This window comes from Nanorana parkeri, unplaced genomic scaffold (genome assembly GCF_000935625.1).
Source record: "Nanorana parkeri isolate BGI_ZX_2015 unplaced genomic scaffold, ASM93562v1 scaffold385, whole genome shotgun sequence".
Lineage (NCBI taxonomy): Eukaryota > Metazoa > Chordata > Amphibia > Anura > Dicroglossidae > Nanorana > Nanorana parkeri.
The window spans coordinates 649,606-650,257 of NW_017306653.1; positions in this window are offsets into that span (position 1 = coordinate 649,606).

The following is a 652-nucleotide window of genomic DNA, read 5'->3' on the forward strand; positions in this document are numbered from 1 at the left end:
CAGGGCTTTTTGTCCCTTCTCAGCCCTCTTGTTCTAAGAAGGCTTTGGGTGGACGCACACTTTATATGTGTCTTTGTTGTAACTTTCACTTGTTACATGTCACATGTCGCAATAAATAGATATTCACGTGTCCCATTCCAGCACATATCCCCAAAAACAAGAGGATTATTCCTCATTTCAGGAAGGTGGGTGGAGCTATGCAAATCATTCCATTACACCCCATCAGCCAGATGCACACCCAGAACCGCCACTGTATACCGTAGAGCAAATATAGCTTTCATTTTATAAAGCAAGGTCAGGCGACCTCTGCACTCCAGCTGTGCTGAAACTCCAAATCCCATCATGCCTTTGCCTCTTTGAGTCATGCCTGTGGCTGTCAGGATATTGCAAAGCATCATAGTCCCGAGGTGGGTGACACCCGGAACGGTTACCGGGTGTCACCCCGCCAAGACGTCACCGCGCATGCGCGGCGCTCTCCTGATACCTGCCGGCTACCATCTTGGTGATGGACGCCGGCAGAGAGAGGAGGGGACAGTCACTCGGCGGGAAAAGGTATGCCGCCGGGTCCCCTCCTCTCTCCTGATACTGTCCGGCGTTCGGTCCATGACCGAGCGCCCGACTTTTCAGAGGGGGGTGACACCAAAATGACTGT